Source organism: Dromaius novaehollandiae, chromosome W (assembly GCF_036370855.1).
Source record: "Dromaius novaehollandiae isolate bDroNov1 chromosome W, bDroNov1.hap1, whole genome shotgun sequence".
Taxonomy (NCBI): domain Eukaryota; kingdom Metazoa; phylum Chordata; class Aves; order Casuariiformes; family Dromaiidae; genus Dromaius; species Dromaius novaehollandiae.
In genome coordinates this window covers 35,083,419-35,097,502 of record NC_088130.1, presented here as the reverse complement: position 1 = coordinate 35,097,502, position 14,084 = coordinate 35,083,419, and the positions used below count along the sequence as shown (strand labels likewise).

Below are 14,084 nucleotides of genomic sequence, written 5' to 3'. Positions count from 1 at the left end.
TGGACCTGTGAACCTGCTGAGTAAGTGGCACCTCTGCTGAGTTTTCATTGTAAAAAAGAAATAGATCAGCAGATTTCCAGCCATAAAAAGAGATAATATATTATGTTACAGCCAGTCTGCAGAGAAAGATTTTGCTGTTCATTTCAGAATGAAATGATGAGGAGACATCATTTCATCTTTTTCCCATAACTCTACGACGTTTTGCATGCACTACATTTTATTTCCATGAATTCTCATAGTCAGTGCTATAAATATTGTATTTTAATGTAAACGAACACCATTCACATTAGGTAGTTGACCAGGGCACTTTAATAGGAGAGGCTAGAAGAGTTTAGCTTGTGTTGCCTAGGAAAAGGAAGACTGGAAGGACTTGTGCTTGCTTTCTATAAATATGTTGGGGGTAAATACCATGAGGGGAGATCTATTTGAGCCAAAGGAACAGGTAGAAATGATATTGACAAGAATAAATTTAGCCTGGAAATTAGAAGCAGTTTCCAAGCATCTGTGTAGTGAGGTTCTGGGCCAGCTTTCCAGCAAGTGGATGCTGAATGCATAACTATGTCTAGGACAACCCAGTCAGTTTATAGAAAATGATTGCCTGTGCTGTTGCCCGCAGTAGAAGGAAACAATGCATGCTGTCTCCATTGAACTGTTGGGGACATTAATCTCCTCACCACAACCATCGTCGCAAGTTGGAATAACTGGAAACTTGCTTGAAGAAATAGTTAGCTGGGACAGGGAAAGCTGCCTGTGGGTTTTACCTAGTCAGGCCTTCTGACTGAAACACTGGCTGTGGAATGAACCAGAAATGATAGAAATAAATCTTATGTCAGAATGGTGCACACCTGGGTAGCAAACTCAAGCAAGCACACCTGGGTAGCAAGCAGGACTTGGCTAGGCTACTATTGGACATTTTTCCCTCTCAGGAAGAAATATGTACAAGTTTTTATTTTTCAGTTAGCTGAACTGATCTCTCAAAGTAAATTTATTCAGCTAGCACTTCATTATGCATCTTTCCTGGCATTTCTTTTGAGGAAAAAAAAATTGGAAGTGGAGCTGCCTGACATGACACCTACCTGAAATACCTACAAGTAATGACACTGAAGCATAGCTATCTGATTCACTAAACCCACAAAATAAACAACCAGAGGCAAGATTAATAAACAAGTGTGTCATCATTCAGAAGAAATATCAAAGAATCTAATTTTAATTTTCATTCATAAAACAATGCTTCTAACACTATAATGGATCCAAATCATATTAGTCACCATTTATAATCTGAGCAGCCTCTTTAGGGATTAATAAAATATATTTTGAACATGCTTGAATCTCCTCCCTCTCCAGAAGAACAGTAGCTATGGGAGTGTTGAGTAGCCAACCTAGCTGTCCTCAGCAATGACCCCCTTGTCAAAATGACAGATCATGGGAGGGAAAGAAAGCCACTGACAGATGTGGGGAAGGGTGGTCTACCCAGTGAACAGTGTGGCAGAAAAAAGTAGTCGTCACCTGTCCCTGTTAGCAGGAGATAGTCTCTGAGAAAACAATCTTGATTTCATGATGTTTTACCAGAAAAAGCCTGAGGGAAAACATATTTCAACTCCCAGATGGCTCTAGCTTTTAGCTTTCGAGTATGGGAAAAGCTTGCAGGTTTCCTAAAGTTTGGGCCCAACTGTCTGAATTTGAGTTTTGGTCCATCGTTACTAAGCAGTTCAGATTGACTAGGAACCGTGTAATTTCTCACACGGCCTTCCACAGATGTCACTGTACCTGCTTTTTCTGTGTGTGCTAATAGACCTCATGCTCTGCAAACAAGTCTTCCCGGTGTGTAAAAGGTCACATTCCAGGGATCCGGCATTTCCTGTTTTCATTTGCAACAGCTATTTTCCCCTCACAGGTCCATGCGAATTCCTTCGGCCTTTGCCAGTGGGCTCTCGGAGGTGCAAATTCTTCAGGCTCTTGCCAGGATATTTAGTAATTAATTCACATCAAACCACATACCAGCAACTCCAGTAATTTAACAAGTGGAGTGTATGTGAAAATCAGCCAATGAGGACTTTCGTGTAACTGCCTATAGCCAGGACAAACCATTGAAATTATTTAGAAGTGAACTTGAACCAAGCTCACAGAGGTGGACACCCCAAATTCTGGACATGCAACTGAGCCCGTATTAGAGATACTCAGCTTGGTCATAGATCCAGTCTAAATTACACAGATACTCAGCTCCTAAAATTTGGGAAGCCCGTGTCTGAGTTTCTTGTTAAATTTGGAGCTGCAAACTGCAGCTCAGTGTTTTCAAAAGCCAATGCTAGTGGTTCAGCCACAAAGGTTTGGAACAAAACTGACCGTGTACTTAAGTGCTTGTTTCATCTAGTGTTTGCCTACCTATCCATTGTGAAACTATGCTACAATTTGACTCAAAATTAGCGTTTTTAAGATAGATATTCTCACAGGCCAGCAAGTGGCTGAAAGTAGGTGTTTGACAGCTGTAAGCCTTTTCTGGGGAGCTCATATAAGCACTTTTCCCACTGCTTGTGGCTTGTGAGCATTCATTCCACTATTGACTATTAAAAGCAAGAAAGGAAAGATGGTGCAGGGTTTTGTGGGCTCAGCACTGGATCACTCATGCTCCTGCTCCACAACAAACTTCTTCATGAATCTGACAAGTTATTTAGATTGTGAGAGTATGCCTATGCCATCTTTTGACAGAGATGCAGAGGACTCTCTGAGAGCAGACTCACTATCTGTCTAAACAGTGCAATCGCAGAGCATAGCTGGCAGCTACCTTTGAGAGCAATGAGACCCTGCTTGCTCAAGCATGGTGGGTATTCTAGCACACCTCTGCACAGCCCTCGACGAGCTGTCCCAGAGACAGCCGTGTATGTGAGAGGTGCCATGCCATGCCATGCTTATAGTCACTTTTAAGTCTACTGTTAAACAGCAGCATAGATGTACTCTTTGTGTTTCAACTCTTCATCTGTAAAGTGCAGATATGAGGACATCTGTTTTTTCACAATAAATACGGAAGATAAATGGGAAGCACTTTAATACTAGGCTAAGGTGGTCCATACAAGCACCATAAAGATGCTGTGATATGGAGTCATTCGTGTTGTACTCTTTCTGTTCCCTGGCTAAATAGTAGGTAACTATGCTAATATGAATGCTAATATGAATGCTAATATGAACCTTTCAGGATTGATAAACTTTTCCATGGTTATCAACTGAACATTCATAGAGAAATAAAATAAACTGACAAATAGTAGATCAGATCCATTATTTTCTTTTTTCACTATTCTGCAGATTGTTTCACAGATATGCCACAGACTCCTCATCCAGATTATGCTCTGCAAATCATGACCTTAAACAGTTTTATAAACCAAATGATACTCTGTCCAGTTCCCACCTCTTGGTCATAGTATCAGTGAGAGCAGCTTAGAGGCTATTCTAATCTTTGCCACGTGCCAGAAGTCCCTGAAGAGCTGGAAAGCAAAAAGACATATGCCACATGCTTCAGCTTTTTTTTCCAAATAGCCTGGATGGATTCTCTCTATCCCTACCATTAAATAGTCACCCTTTCTAATTAAACCTGGATGTACTCGTTTTGTACCAGCGTAATCAGGTGTAAAAGGAGTTAAGCAAACAGAATACTACCTTAACAGCTATGTGGCTCTTTTTGATATTAAACTATGTTTTAAATAACTATGACTTACATGTTGGCTATTTCAGGGAAAATATTTGAAAGGCTATATCACAGCAGGGACTAAATTTCTTTCCACAGCAGTCTGTTCTCTGCCTCCAAGTTAACCATCTGTGTATGCTTGAATAGCAAGTATAAATATGAGGGAAAGACCCTCAGACAGTAACGTTTGTCATACCACAGTGATGAAACCTTGTTGTTTCACTTCATCCTTGGCCTTTAGCAGAAATAAGTGTCTAGCAAATCATTCTGGCCTCCGGAAGTTTTGCCTCTGTTTGGTTTCTGAAAATTGGTACAAGCATTCTTTCCTTTTTCTTGTCATCATTGTGCCATCCTATATGCAGACAAACAGAATTTTAATAACATTTCCTTCTGAATGCAGAAAAGACTTTTTTTTAAGGAGAAAAGATAAATATGCTACCTGACATAAACATTTAAGGGAATATTAATTAAAGTTATTCAAACTTTATTCAGCTACTCTGAATTGCTCTCCCAGCATCCTTCCATTTATCATAGGTTGAATCAATTCCTCTAAATGGAATCCAAGTCAGATGCTCTAAAGGAAATGGAGAGAATATCCTGTCATAGGACAAACCCTGCTCTGTTGACATTTATTTGAGTAGTCAAAATTTCACCGTTAGTACATGAGAGTAGGAAAAGAAAGGAATAGAAGTTGTGATATTTTGTTCAGTTTCAACAATGGTCTATCACCTCAGGTTAAACTGTAAGCATTGAGAAAACCAATGTTCAAAAAAGTAACAGAATTAATTTCTGCATTATTCCTAAAATCAGAAAGCTCTCCTTTACCTGTCTAAAACATATTCAATAAATATCACATAAAAATTAGGAGTTCTTTGAAAAAAACACCAAAATTATTCTCAAAGGTCAAAAATTTTTCTTAGACTGATTTCAGAGGACAATTAAAGAGTGCAAGAAACACAAACTGCTACAATATGCTGGTTTTGTAGATCTCTAGACTTGTCTTTTATTGTCTTCGCTATTCTTAATTTTAAGACTTCAAGAACATCAATTGAACCAACATGAAATAAACTCTCTCTCTTAAATTTATGATAGGAAGAATTGCAAGGAGGTGAATAGGATTAAATATACACATTCTGAAAATTCAGAATAAACAAACAGTTAAGGACAATGCATATCCCCACTATTCTAAACCTGTGAAATGAATACAATTCTTACTTAATCACTTCATTGCTTGACGCAAGAGACACCTCATTTGGAAATTAACTCATCGTTCTCACTCTACATTAGCACCATATTATGTTCCAGATCCTGTTACATAACCTTTGGGAACAAATAGTCTTTGCCTGTTTGTGAGTGTCTGTGAGGCTGAGAGGGAACTGAGAGGAGACAGAAGACAGAAGAAATTGAATTAGATTTCTTTTCCAGTGCAGACACTACTGCAGAGAAGGAAGGCAGGGGATAAAAAGTTCAGATCAAGCAAGATAACAGTTAAATCTCTGGTGATTAGGCTAAATTGGGACAAATATTATTTTAGAAAAAAAAAAATACAGAAAATCCCCCCTGTGCAATATGTTTTGTAGCTTGGATCTGAACCCCTAATATGCAAATCTCCTCATATATGAGGCTACCAGAAACATAGAGAGTAAAAGGTTTTCCAAATGTGAAATACAGTTTAGGCCTTAAAGATAATGAAAACATTAATTTTCCTTCACTGATGTTTCCTGTTGCCTACACTAATCTTTTAGGAATACATAGCAGCTGGAGCTGCTAATGAGGTTATACTGCAAAGAAGCTACCCAGCAAGAACCAGAAGGCCTTTCCTTCAGGTTGAGCACGAGTAGCTTGTTAGCAAGACATATTAGCTTGTCTGTCTGTGACGTTTGGATATGCTAGGCACTACGCTCTACTGCTTTTCTCAACTGACTAAGCAAGAGACCACACATCTACTCAATCAGCAGAGCATTTGCTTAAAACAGTAGCGCTTCACCTTGGCTGCACAGCTACAGCTACAGACTAGCTTGTGAGGCAGTCCAGGTGGAAATCTGTTCCTAATTGCGCAGTGATGTGGCTGGGAGTAGCACCCTCTGAACTGGCTTTCATTCCTCAGGAAAGCCAAATAAGTTAACCTAATGCATGGACTCAGTCAGTATAGTTAAACTTTGATGCACACTTCTGTGTGCAAATTTTATTTCTTCCAGTTTCAGAGAAGAAGGCTTATTTGATTCACCTTAACTGAACAAAGAACACTTTCATGCTGTTTATCTCTTATTATCCAGTGCTTCAGATCTTTAATCTTCAGGAAAGAAGCCCAGATTTTAAGACAGCCTCTTGAAAATTACAAGCTCCATTTATTTCCTGTGGAAGACGAACTACAGAACTCAGAAGGGACAGATTCACGCTTACATGTTGCATGAAGTAACTTAAGATCCAGAAAACACTAAACATAAGTGAGAGAGAGGACTGAGGCAGTGAGGCAGCTGCTCTGACTAGTGTCTTAGGACTCAAGGAAGAGAACACAGAAAAGGAAACTATAATAAGATGTTCCCATCCTGCATAAATGTTGGCTCCTACACATCCCCAAAGAAATCTTAGTTTTCTGCTTACCTCTTCCTTGCTCTGCAGATGACCTCACCAAAGACCATTTTTCACCAGAAGGGACTGCTGTGTGAGTTGGGAAGAAGCAGCTGAAATGATGATGCTTCAGAGTCTTCAGAGAAATGTCCCATCTCTAGACACAGGCCTGGACTACTCACACCTCTGGGAATCAGAAAGAAATACACGAGAAAAGTCATCCATTACTTTCTCAGCAAGTGATTACCTACCAAATGCCATTTTGCAAAAGTAGAAAAAAATCGAAAAAGTGCCAAAGTAAATCCCTTTTTCTAAAGCAGGACCATTCACTGTCTGTTCAACAGACTCCTGGCAACAATGGACTACTTCTAATGGATTTGTGAAAAATCACTAAGAAAGAAAGAAAGGCTCTTGTCAGTATGTTTAATTTGAACAGGTACACATCAATACAATTAACACAATATTGATTAATTTTATATTCATGACAGACAATAGAATATATATACAATATATTTACATCTATATCGCATATAGATGTAACATATGTATACGGCTATTACTTTCAATCTTAATGCAAGCTAAATAATGGTTTTGTCTGTGAATATGTAATAATCTGCCAGGTATGTGACATTCTCCCAAGTTCATGTTACAGGCAGCGCAATGCACAGGGTTTCTACCCATGACTGAAAAACTAAATGACTTGAGAGTACTTAGAAACTCTTAGCTATTCCATTTAGATGGAGAGAACAGAAGTTCTGTGGTGCATGGGAGTTGGAAGTGTAGCCAGTTAAGGCCGTGATTATCACAGGTTCGCAGGTATTTATCAGGATGTTAGTCTTCTTCACATCATACTTCTCAACTTCCAGACAAGCCCTTTTCTAATCTCCCTTTCAAACAAAGCCAAGAAAAAAACAACACTAACAAAAACAAAACAGAAAAATCAAGTAGCTGGGACACTTCCAGTGTATTATAGTTGTAAATATTTTTAACCTCTCCTCTTTATCAAGATTTCTTCATCCACCTTCTCCATCTTGTAGAGGAACCTCACTGAACAGGCCATTGTAAGGTCATTTGTTAGTAATGGCAAGGAAGTGAACTTACTAGAACACTCTTTACTATTGAGGAGTAATGTCATGTTCTTGATGTGGGGACAAGGTCTACTAATACCTTTTTTTTTTCCCTAACATCATTGCCTTAGCCTTAGTCTTGCAGTGATGGCTAAACTACCAAGATCTTAGCTTCTGCTCCATGCTCACTTTTCATGTTTGTGTGTGTTTTTTTTTAATTTAGTAGCCTGAGGTATAGTTGTTTAATTAACTCCAATGTCTAAGCCTCAAAAGACTGACCTTGCATCTTGAAACATTATGATATAATGTTTTCAGCAAAACGATGCATAACTTCAGATTTTACTAATATTCCCTAAAAAGCTCAGGATTCCTCCTGCTTATTAGAAGATTCTTTGTAGTGAGGCAAATTACAGTCTTTTAAATGAATTCAGTCTATGTAAATAGCATATTGGTAAAGGACAATATTAAAATCGGCTCAGCATAGTAGGAAACCACCACTGTTAACATGAAAAGTAGTAATTTATGTTCTGTCCATAAAATGGTGACATTTTCATAGCAGATAATTCTTTACTGGGGAAGGAGAAGCTGATAATATTTAGTATGCATCAGAGCCTCAGTAGGCATAGTTAACCCATCAGCCTCTGAGGAATGGCGATGAATAACCTCAGCTGAAGATTTAGCTTTATTTATTGAGTGCCAAGAGTGTGCTGGGCTGTGTCCGAAACCTAGAACAGTAGTATGCAAAAAAGCAAACCCAGAAAAGGCAGGCAACCCTGGGAAATCCAGGCAGAGAGATAACTTTAGAGTTTTTTCATTCCATTCTTTCCTACAGTTACCAAGAATGAATAAATTTCCAATAGGCATTATAGAAGAACTTAGGTTTAGGATGATAAAGCAATTTCTTAATAAACGAAGATTGAGAAGATCCTCTGGAAAGATGAAGGTATAAGCAATTTACTTTTAAACACAGCTTAGGTCACTTCAGTAGAATTATATCACCTTATCAGTTTTGATTTATCTCGGATTTGTTTAATATACCTACAGCAATATCATGTACATTCCATCATCTACCAAAGGAATATTCAAAAGCTCTCAGTAAAATGCAGTGCGTCATGCAGGTATTTTGCTGTACATGCAGCTTGCCCATTACTCACTGACAATTATTTTATATGAGATACAAGCAACGTAAAATATTTTGCCTAAACACCGTACAGAGGCCATGGGGCATACTTCAGAGAGAATACTTTCTGCCAGATAAGAATACCTTTATGACAGGAGAGGGAGGTACTTACTGGGCCCTGGGCAGAAAATCATGAGAACAAAAGACCAGCTAAAAATAGGCCCCTTCTCAACAGGTGAACTTTACTAATCAATCATGCTTCCCTCCCCCAGCACACACACATGCACATATATATACAAGAAAAATTACATGTCCTATAGAAATTCCTTAGTTAGCCATGATATAATGACATCCCAGACACTTCTAAATAAGTCTAAAGAAAAATATTTGGGTATGTGAATGAGAGAGGGAAATTTCCTTATATTCTTCCACTCATAAGCTAAATCCTTGTGAGCCACAAATGCTTGTTCATCTTTCAAGTCATATAATTTAAACACAAACGTAGATTAAGGAAACCATTTTCTGATTCATCCGCTGGATATAAGAACTGATGACTCCATGCACATTCACCTGGGCTTTCTGTCAGGGCCACACCTTCAGGAACAAGCCTGACAGACACAAGGAGCGAGAGATGAAAGCAATCTTCATTTAGTTGGCTAACTATCTGAAACAGCAGAACCTCTGATCTCAGGATCTGAGTCATAACTCAAAATGTGAGAAATAGCAAGGAAGAAAAAAGAAATCCCTCGCTGTTTTCTAGCATCTTCCATCTGCATCAGCAATTCTTTATATGAATATTACACACGGAAAGCAGTCTGGGAGAATTCCAGGTCCAACAACTTGTTCAAACCTCTTAAGGCCTCTCTTCTTCAGAAAATGGGGCAATGTTTGAACTGTATTGGATGGAATCACATAAACCAACACTATGTTCAACATAACTCATGTTCAGTAGAGACAGGAAGAAGCAATGTTAACACCAGGAAAGGTGTGGTATTTACATTATCTGACTTTACACGTTTCGCTCAAGTGTCTAAGAAGCATATGCTCTGTAGCTGGTGAGTGGGGAAAGGTAATCTTCTACCTGAATTCCTTTGAATCACTTTATAGAGACTTCATGGACTACAGAAGGCGTCTAGCCTAGTTCAGCAACCTGATTTAGATGACTGGAGCAACAGTCATTCATCTTTTTCATCACCTGATCATCAAGCACTCTAATTGTACTTGCGTTTTGGGGTTTTTTTTTTTTAGTGAAGTAGTTTTGTTTTTTTTAGTGACGGTATCTTGTGGCAAGAGATACTCGGAGCAACTTCTATACCTCTTGTGCACAAGATCTCTACACTGACTGAAAATAAATCAAATCAAGTAGCTTACTGAGAATAGTTAAGCCAGCTCTTCAGGAAATTGCCTATCATGGGTTCAGTGGCTGTACAAAAGACACACAGAGTGACCATACTGGCATTTTCCTAGCCAAGATATCAGAGCAAGCAGACAGCCATTTTATCCTGCAATAGCAGCAGGAATATCACCCTTTGAAACTAGCCTACTGTCACAGAAACTCTTTGTGCTTCAAGCATCTTCCCCTGGGAACGGATTGCGGACATCTCCACCCAGGGCATTCAGTTCATAGTGAGTCTGCCTCCCCGGCTAGCCCTTATTAAACTGTCAGTATATATGTTCCTCAAAGAGTTATTGGGGCTTTCCTCACAGTCCTCCAAGCACACTGCTTCCAGAAGGCTCACAGTGCTCCACCCCACCTCACTAGTGGGATGACATCACGCATAGAGTCAAGGTCTGAAGTGATGTCATCCTGTGAGCACTGCCAGGCTAATCTGAGGTGCAGTTTGCAGCTCAGATTCAGCTATTTCAAGGTATTTTGCTCCTTTGGAAGCAGGTATGTTAAGATCCCACATAATAAAGTCTATCAGGAGAGACAAGTAATACAAGATTTCTAATGAACTTTTTCAGGATGACAAAATTGCCACAGGAAATAAGATGACAAAAACCAGAAAAAGTACAATTTGACACAAATTCTAGCTCAGTAGGATACAGTACACCTTGGTTACCATAAAGGTTACACTGGAATTAATCTTGGAAAGATTAATAACTTGCAGCTTAAATGGGAGGATAATAACTCAGTCATCATCTTTAAATGACTGGCTAGCAGTGAAAGGATGCCTTAGCAAGCTGTATTCCAACATCTTCTACCATCTTTACTGTAAAGTTTGTAGCTACTGATAGAAGGCTGTGACTGCTTACATAAGGGAGGACACCTGCCTTACCAGTTCATAATCACAGCGACTGTGCCAGACAGACTCAAAGCACAGTAAGAATTTTTTCACCCTACAGTGAGAATTGAATGGCCCAGTGGTTTAGGGTGCAGAACTGGCAGCTAAGATTTTATGGGGTTTTGTCTCAGCTCAGCCTTTGAATGGCATAATACACTTTTTGCCTGATATATTAATCCTTCTGTGACTAAATATGTTAGCATTTAAATAGGTTTGATACTGTAGGACTGATCCTGAGGCCTAATTACTTCGTATTTATAAAGCACTTCAAAGTTTTCACATGGGAGACCTGATAAGATCTTCAATAGAGATACCTCAGTTTATATCAGTTGAGGAACTGGCTAATACATATTAACTTCTGTTTATCACCTGTCCTTTGAAAATTCATAGCTAATGACTCATGAATATCCAGAGCAGAATGCTAAGAAGGATCAGTACACAAGACATCTTCATCCGAGACAATATTGCAAACATAGAATAGATATTTTCCAGATCCTCAGATCAGAGGAACCAAGAGAGTTGTGCACCATCATCCAGTACTTTTATGCTGCTTTTAAGGAAGTGCAAAGAGGTAAAATCTTATTCATCAGCCTTGTAATGTCATCCCAATTGTCTTTATCTAAATTTGTGTTTACTTCTACCTTCCTTTAATCTGTTGCTAAGATTGCTCTAGATATATCAAAACCTTGGCTCATGTAGGTGTGATAATTTTTAGTAGGTTGACAGGGTAGTCAGGATATATTTAAATAAAACTAATGGAGAGGAGGATAATTTTTATTAGGTCAAATGAAAGGAATGTGCTTGGTTGCTTTGACAGCTCTGTTTTTTTGGTAGCCATTAGAAGAGAGAGCTGTAGTCAAAACAGGGAAGGGTAAAAGACTGGCAGAAAATTAGCCAAGCTTTCTTGCAACTTCAAAAAGCATCAATAAAAATGTAGTGAAAACAAGCTGGTGAGTGCAACATATGTTCTTTATTATCATACTACCTACTGTGTTATACAAAGGCTGAGGGTAACAGATAGGGACAGAGACTGAAGGAATTGTCCATGCTAGTGGGTCCAATCTCTCCTCTCACAGGCAGGGAGCAGCTGTTTAGCTCAGAAGGACTGCAGAACATCTACGCCACAGCCATTAATCCACTACAAGCTTCAAGACACTGCCCAGTGTCATCAAATACATGCAAGACTTAGATAAAAGGTTAAAAGCTGTAACTATGTTGTCCCAAAGCTGAAAATCAGGACACTGCCAAAGGCATAAATACTTTCAACAGCAAGCAGAAATTCTCAGAGGAAGGCAATAAATCTCCCAAATATCTGCCGTCAGTTTGCCTGGGGAGAGGCAGAGAAGGGTCAGGCCTTCCTTACTACTATCAAACAATCCTGGGCACATGGCAAGACATACTAATTTGGAGTATCATCACATTTTTTCTTTGAGGATCATCTCCGGTTCTGCAGAGGAAGACAAAAAAAATCATCAAGGAGCGGGAGGGACAAAATTTTTTTCTGGCTCCTGCAGAAGGCATGAAGATCTGTTGAATAAACAATGATCACATTTTCAACACATTTCCAGCAAACTGGATGTGCTAGACACAAATGCATTCAGTGCAGACTCAAGCTCATGCTTGAAATGCAGCGCAGATGGAATCAGTGTGAGAAAGGTCCTGAACTCCAGGCTCCTCTCTGTAACCTACTACATATGCATAATGTAGATCAGCTTTTGTTATTGAAAGATAGCTCATTTCTGAATTCCTCTCACTCCTGTGTGTTTTTCTACTTTTTAAATATGAACACTGGATTAAAATAGGCATTGTTTTGCACATCATATTTTTTTTAAATTGATTTTTGGCTAAAAGCAGCAAAATGTAAAGAAATCCAGCTGGCTTTTACATCATCATGTATTGCATATCCGGTTTACCTAGTGCATAAGAGGAGAAGATATCCATGTTTTGTTCCTGCTAAAACTGTTCCATATTGCTACAATTTTTTCATCATATGTCTCTGAACTTTGTTTCTAAACAGAATGTCATTTACTCCCTAAGTAAATACTTATCCTCATGATGACCCCAGCTTTCTTTTTCAATGGGGAGAATTCAAAGACCAGAGTTAATGTTCTGTTCAGGTATTGCTTAGAGAGCATTCATATAAAAGGCATGTTCTGTTCCACACATGCAAGTAATGAGTAATAACAAAGATTTCTAAAAGTAAGAGAAGCTGCTGGATACTTTTGAAGATCAGACTTTGTATTTCAGTATCTGTACAAATAAATTTAAGGATTCATTTTAAAACATCATCTTTTGAAAATTTAGTCAATGCCATAAATATTTTGTGCAAAAGGAAATATTCTCAATGCTGCTAGTAATGTATAGTGAATCACACTCACAGGCAGGTGTTCTTCCCCTGAGAAAGCTGCTTAATTTTTATTATGTCATTAGGTAAATCCTATTTTCAACTTCTCCAGGAGCATGAGAAGGGGGCATTGATACAATCTTTCATTGCTCGATTTCACGGCAGTTTTTTTCTACTTGATTTCTGTCTCATGCTTATGGTGGTGGAGGTGGGTGCCTCAGAGAATGACAGAGAGGCCTAGGAAAGATTATTTACTTCAGGCTGGGCACACAAAAAATGAGAAATAGACAATTACTGACCTTTTGTAAAATGTTTGGTGTATCTGTCTTGCATAGAAAAAACTTGTCTTAATGAGGGAGAGCAGCTCCTCAGACCTGATTTTCCCACATCCCACATGAATTTCCTTCTCACGAGTTATTCTTTATTTCAGGGAGTCCTTTCTCTCTCTCTCCCTTCCCCAAAAGATCTGTTTGTACTGAATAATCTCTCGTGGAACAGGCCTTGCTGAAGCTGTTTTGTTTCTGCCATTTTTTTAAAGAATGTGCACTTTCTTACAAAAAGGAAAATTCCTCACCAGCTTTATGCTCAAGTATTTTAGGAAAACATATTAAAATTCTCAGTGTAAAACATATATAGCATAAATTAATATTCATTGCAAATGCAGATGGGAAAACCACAAGATGTTATTTTCTTGTGTAAGGCATGTCCGTTATTAAATAAGGGACCAGAAGCGATACAGTGTATTAAATAGCCAATACTGAAGGAATAGAAAATACTTAGAATAAACAGCTTGTAAGTAACCCAGAAATAGAAAATTATTTGTCCAAATTATTTCACGAAGTCTTATGAGTAATCAAGATGGGAAGTGAAATCACAGCAGTTTTCTGAAGGATTTCAAAATAATAATAAAAAAGTAATGACTAATGCTACTATACATGTTTATTTGTAGGTTTCATTTTTACTTCTTCCAAATTAAAATAAAAACAAACAAAAAAGGCTTTGCACAGGCTATTTACATCTG

At 38.5% G+C, this 14,084-nt stretch overlaps 1 long non-coding RNA gene across 1 annotated transcript in view; it reads right to left on the bottom strand.

Moving 5' to 3' along the window:
* Nucleotides 1-14,084, bottom strand: part of LOC135324315 (uncharacterized) — a 61,405-nt gene that overhangs the window by 36,671 nt on the left and 10,650 nt on the right. The window contains exons 2-3 of the long non-coding RNA XR_010385684.1: nucleotides 6,281-6,433; nucleotides 3,873-4,028 (exon numbers count right to left, since the gene is read on the bottom strand). This is a non-coding gene — a long non-coding RNA (uncharacterized LOC135324315). The remainder of the gene's footprint in view (nucleotides 1-3,872; nucleotides 4,029-6,280; nucleotides 6,434-14,084) is intronic.